This window comes from Sardina pilchardus, chromosome 17 (assembly GCF_963854185.1).
Source record: "Sardina pilchardus chromosome 17, fSarPil1.1, whole genome shotgun sequence".
NCBI classification, from domain to species: Eukaryota; Metazoa; Chordata; class Actinopteri; order Clupeiformes; family Clupeidae; genus Sardina; species Sardina pilchardus.
This window is the reverse complement of record NC_085010.1, coordinates 18,947,028-18,953,291: the sequence shown is the minus strand read 5'-3', so window position 1 is coordinate 18,953,291 and position 6,264 is coordinate 18,947,028. Positions and strand designations below refer to the sequence as shown.

The 6,264-nt window shown below is 42.0% G+C and overlaps 1 long non-coding RNA gene across 1 annotated transcript; it reads right to left on the bottom strand.

Moving 5' to 3' along the window:
• Positions 1–1,636: 1,636 nt before the first annotated feature.
• On the bottom strand, positions 1,637–5,899 carry LOC134062497 (uncharacterized). The gene is made up of 7 exons (XR_009935463.1): positions 5,631–5,899; positions 4,976–5,314; positions 4,698–4,784; positions 2,821–2,863; positions 2,542–2,631; positions 2,149–2,233; positions 1,637–1,937 (listed from the first exon to the last, which is right to left on the bottom strand). It is a non-coding gene; the product is annotated as an uncharacterized LOC134062497 (long non-coding RNA).
• Positions 5,900–6,264: the final 365 nt, after the last annotated feature.

The window sequence follows — 6,264 nt, the reverse complement described above, 5'->3', positions numbered from 1 at the left end:
AATTGACAAATATCATATGTGTAATTCATGGCGCAAGACGATCGGGACCAGAAGGGACCCCCCCCCCTTCTCTCTGTTAGGCTGTAGGTTGGGGATATACAGTGGCAATGATGCAGCATAGCGGTGTTATGGCCCAGATCAGGCCCGGATGAGGTATCTAACGGACTGGCTGCATTACAGATGAATCTGCTCACTCTCTGACTGACCGCGTCAGGGGAGGGTCAGCCTCTAATTATATGACTCTTAGTGGACTGCCTGACTAGTTGGGGTGATTCTGAAGCTGTGTCCCTGGCCTGGACTGTCTGCTAGCTTACTATGTTCGGGGCAGACATTAACACACTCAGTCAGGTGGCTCTTACTTGAGACAGAATGATTGTATCAGGGACCATCTGGCCTGCATCCAGACACACACTTGTCTGCCCCTGACTGGCTTTGACAGTGACACCTCTTGGCCTAATCAAGATGCAACCTGAACTGAGCAGGCTTTTCTTGACTGTAATTGACTATATGTTAGAGTAGAGCTGGCCTTGGTCTGTAGCCGATCCACTGAATAAATAAGTCCCAGAGAAAACTGCTATCTGGCATTGTGCACTGTAGGTGGCTTCTGTGACACTTCCCATATGGACTAAGTCCTATGAAGTCCTAGAAGAGCCCTTAAATAAAGATCTCCTTTTTAGTCCAAGGGAAACCGGCCCTAGGTGTGATTGTGGGAATGGACATTCATTAAGTCAGACGAGACTAGATTAGCCAAACCTGTTTGTGCCAAAGTCCACTCTGCCTGAAATATCCGTTTGGATGGCGGGTCTGTTCAAAAGGGCTTCAAGTTGTTTTTTACCCACTATGTTAAAAGAGTGGGGACTGCTGACACTAACTGCATACAGTGATTGATCTTTTTTTGTACTAATCTCATGTTGATGTAAATTGTGACCACATTTCAGAACTGTGAACTGTGAGACTTTCACAACTTTCTTGGATTGGATATTTGAATGTCATATTTGTTTAGCCTGACAAACCAGCCTAAATGGATTGGATGTCTAATTTAGTCTGGCTCCGATGAATGGATACAACGGAACATTGTTGATGAGCACAACCCGTTGTCTTTCAAACCGTGTCTGTGCCTATAGGCCAACGCTAAGCCCTCTGCCCCGCCCGCGTTGATTCAAAACACATCTCTGCGTTGTGATTGGTTTAGTTGCCATCTGCCAGATTCAGGGTGTTTTCAAAATGTACAGTGGTCCGAGGCCAGACGACCAAATGCAGGCAAAACATTTTGCCGTCCAGCAGTTGGCGCTGGTTTTCCAGGCTAATATTTGTTCTCAAAATTGCAATGTGTATGTGGTTCTCATGGATGTCAGATCTTGCCCACGACTGCACCATGAATGTGAGATGTGGTGGTAGCAGACATCTACTGTATCTGTTTCACACACATCATAATAGCCCCCAGCTACAAATGTTCTCAACTATATGGCGCTTACCACTTTTTGCTGCCTCTGCAAACTGATGCCGTTCTGTGTGTGCAAACACCCAGTCTGCCTCTGTTCACTATCACATGCTTGTATGTTCCTAAAGCAATGAGCTGGCAAATGCTGTATAAGCATGCTGTAGTTAATGACCCACACAGATATTAACAACCATGTTTATCCCTTCAGTCTTTTATTCTCAGGACATTTTTGTCCGTATACTGTATGCACACTAGGCCTCTTGACTTCACATTGAGCATACATAACTCTGAGATAATGTTACATATAATGACATAAAAACAAACATACACGCCCCCTAGAGGAATCACTGTTCTCTGTGGGATTTTTTTCAGTATCGTGAGGTCTGACTGGTCATACTCCATCTGCTCGGATGCTGGAATCTTCAGTGGTCTCCTGAGAGTTTGTGGGTGCAGGTCTGACTGAGCTCTTCTTGACTACAGTAGCGTACGTTGCTTCCTAAAGAGAGAACCAGCAGAATTAATGACTTTTGAACACAAACAGTATATTTTTACAAGTAGAGTAGGCCACATCCTATTGAGAGGTCCAGAAAAATAAAATTAGACATGCAAGAGTTTTGTTGACGGAGGTGTGTTAATCTGTAAGTGTGTATACATGCAGGGTGTGTGTGTGTGTGTGTGTGTGTTTTGCGAGGTCTGGTTGGTCATACTCCGTCTGTCCTAACACTGGAATCTTCCGTCTCTGGGTGCAGGTCTGGCTGAGCTCTTCTTGACTACAGTAGCGTACATCGCTTCCTAGAGACAGAACCAGCAGAATTAATGACTTTTGAGCACTTTATACACATTTTTGAAAGTAAACGGATTCATTGTTTAATTTCTTATTATTCTATATTTTTTTCTCTCCGCTTCGTTTCCACGGATGACAGTGCAGCAGACACATACTGAGAGGTCCAGAAAAACACACACATACTATATTTATCTGCAGATGGGCATGCAAGAGTTTTGTCGAGGGGAGATGTTTGTCTGTCAGTATGTACGTGTGTGTGTGTGTGTGTGTGTGTGTGTGTGTGTGTGCTTTGTGAGGTATGGTTGGTCATACTTACATTGGAATCTTCAGTGGTCTCCTGAGTGTTTGTATCTGTGGGTGCAGGTCTTGCTGAGCTCCTTTTGACTACAGTAGCGTAGACCATATACTACAGACAGAACCAGCAGAATTAATCACTTTTGAACACATATAAACTTTTATAAGTTTAGAAAGTAAACGGCTTAATTATTTTACTTTGTCTTATTTATAATTGATTTTTTTTTCCCTTCTCATTTACAGTACTTGATTGTGTGTGTGTGAGTGTGCGCGTGCGTATGCGTGTGGAGGAAGTGCTCACCTGGTTCTGCTCTCTGCTGGATCATGGGGCCGCTCTGAGAGGACTGGATGAGGGAGAGAGAAGAGATTTAGTTCTGCATAGGAGGACCCACAGTGACATGGGTGGCACAAACCAATTCAGTGTCTAGAACTAATCTCTGGAAGGATTCCCCTATACAGTATTTCCCATGCGTTTTAGAAAGAAATTGGGGATTGGGGTCTGGGATAAAGCTTGAATTCATACTATGTTATTTCATAGACTGTATGTGGAGTGTGAATGTGTGTGTCTGTCTCTGTCTCTCTCTGTGTGAGTGTGTGGTGCGTAGGGTTGCAAAATTCTGGGAATTTTCAAAGTTGGAAACTTTCCATGGGAATTAACGGGAATATACAGGAATTAACGGGAATAAATGGGAATTAATGGGAATAAACTGGAAATATTGTATCTTGCAAGTTAGTATATAACAGACCTTAATGTAGTTGGAAAAAACCCATCTTTCAGCATAATGTTAGTTAAAACAACCTGATTTAATGCAAATTCAGTTGAATTTCTATTTTCTACCCTGCACACAGGTCAATTACATGCACACAACAATCAACATAGGCTACTAGACATATAGGAAACCTAATTTTCCCGGTGAAAACGTCATTGCAAACGTTATCTCATGTGGGAATAACTGGTGCGAAACTGGGGGAAGTTTGCGAACAGAATCGCCCAGTTCTTGGCGTGTCATCACTGTTGTCATGTAAATGGAAGAACGTAATTTTGCATAAGCTCTAATGGGATGGTTAATAATCATATGGTCATATTACTGGTCTGATTTAGCTTGGCACTTTTAAAATGATCACAATCTGTGAGGTTTGGGGTCATACATGTATGTAATATCGGCATTTTTTGGCCAACCGAGGATTGAAATAAATTCATTAAACATCTTTGTAACAAGTCGAGTTAAGTCAGTGTTCACGGCAGTCTTGGCTAGCTAATGTAAACTGCTAGTAAAAAACAAAATTCCCATTAATTCTAGCCTGGGTTTTCCCATACTGCCTTGCGCTGTGATTTCAATCCCGCTGCTAAGCCAGTCTGGAAACTAACGCCCAAATGTTCGCCTGATGTTGGCGAACCAATCACAGAACATCCGAGAAGTTTTCGTTGCCTTCCGTTGCGTCTACATTCGACGCCAAAGGATTTACACTGATGTCAATGGCAGCCCTTAGCGTTGCATACGAACGAGTTGGGTGAGCTATGCGCATTTGATAGACATCCGTGGCGCCCAATGAACGGATCTGGGCATTTTTTCAAATACGAGAAAATTAGCGTCTGGTTGCCAGACCACGTCTCATTTGAGAAGTGGTAGGCGTTAGCCAGGCTACATTAATTCCCTAATTTCCTGTAATTCCATAAAAGTTTCCAATTTTGAATATTTCCAAAATTCCCCAGTTTAACTTCCCATGGGAAATTTCCAGAAAGTTTCCGGAAATTTACCGGAAATTTTCCGCCCCTTTGCAACCCTAGTGGTGCGTGAGTGTGTGTGTGTGTGTGTGAATGTTTTCAGCAGTCAGGAGGAACGGAACTCGCACACCACTGTAGCCGATGCAAAAAGTCGATTTTTATTGCATTTAAAACAGTGCTACCCAAAAAGTGCGTGCAAAACGTTTTCGGTCCTATTCAGACCATCCTCAGTGCAACCATAACATAGGGAGAGACTTCCTTATATACAGGTAACGCCTATAGTTCGGTAGACGTGTTCACCGTTTTTATAAAAGGCACAGTTCACCTATTTAAATTTACTGGCGCGACACCCTTCCTGTTTTACATATGTGTGAATGTTTTAAAATAAGAAGTGTCGTGGCACACTTCAGTATGCAATTATTTATTAGACCTGTGTGTATGAATGTACCTACTTCTATATCTCCAGCAGATGACTCCAAATGCCCCCAGAACCATCAGCAACACAAGAAGGAGAATCCATGAAGATCTGCTAGGGGATTCTTGAGGATAGAGAAAAACCCATGTGGTGGTATTATTATTATTATTATTATTATCATCATCATCATCATCATCATCATCATCATCATCATCATCATCATCATCATCATCATCATCATCATCATCATCATCATCATCATCATCATCATCATCATCATCATCATCATCATTATGATCATTATGATAATGATACCTTTTCTTTTTACAATGAGTGTGATGAATCTACCAGAGGTACTTTGTTTGGTGAAGATGTTACAAATGTATTCTCCCTGGTCCTCTTCAGTCAGGTTAGACAGAAGCAGAGATGCGTTTCCTGGAGCACTTGCATTGAATATCTGCACTCTACCACTGTACGGCTTCTTATCAGCTTCAGCCCAGTTACCAATTACATCAAAATACCACTTATCATTGATATAACTCCACTGAAACTCCTCTGGCTTGGTTTGTACATCGATACAGGAACAGGGCAGGAGCACAGCGCCTCCTGCTGGTCGGATGAGTGTCTCATTCGATGTTCCAGATATTATACAGCCTTGAAAAACACAGATCCACATATTATCAGGCAAAGATATTCATTTCTGTTTAAAACAATCCTCTTTCCCTGCCTGTTTTGGTAGTGCAGTGGTGAACTCTGAAGTGTTGATAGATATTCAAAGTTCATATAAGCCGACCAGCCAATTTTTAAAACCCAATGTGACCCTTGAGCCAAAACGTTTGCCCACCCCTGCCTTAAATCAATCAAATGCATCTTAGAAAGAGGTAGAAAGACGCCCCTCTCACCGTCACTCACTGTAACACCTACAGTATATGCACCTTTAAGCTATCAGCTATGAAATATTAGAACTCACCAACAGCAGCATGCAGAGCTGTGTAGAGCACACAGAAGCTGATCTTCATATTCAGAAGAGGTTTGATGGAAGACACAGTCACACAAACATCACTGACTCTTCAGTCCAGAAGTCCAGTCCAGAGTCTTGTATTTGCTACAGTACCTCCGTTTCAAGTGTGTTCAGTTTCTCATTACACATGTGGAACATTAAAAAACACACTGTAACACGACAAATGTGTATATTTAGTAGGAAGGCATGCCACCGTTCACAGTGTCTTCACAGAGTGTTTTCTGAGGTCTTGGCTTTACTTCCTCATTAATGTGGTTAGTTGCACTTATTATTTTCCTCGTCTGCATGGGAAGGGTCACTGACTAATGCTTCCTTCCCCTTATTCTACACACAGGGACAGAAAATGTTTAAAATAAACAGATAATAGATAATAGTAGATAACAGATTTTAAAGCAACACTAAAGAGTTTTTTTGTATCTTAAAATAATGTTTCCAAAATCATTTCAGTAGTTCATCATCTCGTAACAGGGTGAACGGCACATCCGCATTCGCTTCGCGGCACGAAACTACAAATTTGAGTTGCTTCGATGTCGCAATACACCATACTTTCATCAAATCGTGTAATATACTCCACATTGTCTGT